Here is a 1173-nt window from a genome sequence, read left to right as displayed (position 1 = left end):
AACCGAGGATATTGGCTCTTGTTAAGTTCTGTTTGGAGATTGATATAGGGGGTTGTTTATACAGAAAATAGAAAACAGTTTATGGAAACCTGGCAAGAACTTTCTCACAAGGCAGAGTTTGTGGTCATATGCTGGACACCTGATCCTTCTGTTTCAGTTCTATGGATCTGAACACAGTGTCATTACTTCCTTCAGCTATTCTTCTGAGTGGTTATTTCACCTAGATGCACACACACAGTTCCTGACATGTTACACAAAGACTGAAAGGCAAATGTCAGAGGTTACATAGGGAGTACAGTGGGTTGTATAAAAATGGCCCCCATAGGTCCATAGGGAAAGGTGTGGCCTTGTTGGAATAGGAAAACTCTGTTGGACGAAATGCTTCCCTAGGGCTCATGCTTTACACTCTCAGATGCTCAAGCCGGGCCTATTGTGGTTTTCTCTTTCTGTTGCCTGTAGACCCAGGCAGAACTCTCAGCTATCTCTCTATCACCATATGTGCTTGCATGCGACTATGCTTCTCCTCATGCTGATAATGAGCTAAACCTCTGAAACTCTAACCAAGCCCCAATTCAATGTTTTCCTTTATAAGACTTGCTGTGCTCATGGTGTCTCCCCACAGTTATAGAAACCTTAATTAAGACAGAAGTTGGTACTAGGAGTTGGGTAATGTGATAGGCTGGACCATTTTTAAAGGTAAACCCATGTTTATTTGCTAGCACTTTTAAAACATTACACAAAATACATTTAAGAAGCAAGTAACTACAATGAAACCTTTCACACAGCAATCCAAATTTATTGAACTATGAATGTGAATTTATGCAAAATTGTGCCAGTTTAATTAGGGCTTTTAGTTTACATTTGGCCAGCTCGAAGTTGTTGTAACATCAAGTTGGTAAATTAAAATAATGTGGTTACCTTTTGAATGGAACTCTTTATACTCAACATTAGCGCACACAAAGCAATAAGACATTGTTAAATAAAACAACAATTGTTACTGCAAATTAAGCCTTATGACCAATTATGCATGATTAAAATTACTTCCCACATTCACATCCACAGTACTTATGCACCAGTTAACATCTCAGCCAAAATGCTACACATGGGAAATAATCACTAACTGGCAAAGATACTAACCCTGTATGTTTTGTATATGAATATATATATATATAT

Source organism: Mastomys coucha, unplaced genomic scaffold (genome assembly GCF_008632895.1).
Source record: "Mastomys coucha isolate ucsf_1 unplaced genomic scaffold, UCSF_Mcou_1 pScaffold11, whole genome shotgun sequence".
Lineage (NCBI taxonomy): Eukaryota > Metazoa > Chordata > Mammalia > Rodentia > Muridae > Mastomys > Mastomys coucha.
Note: the sequence above shows the minus strand (reverse complement) of the source record.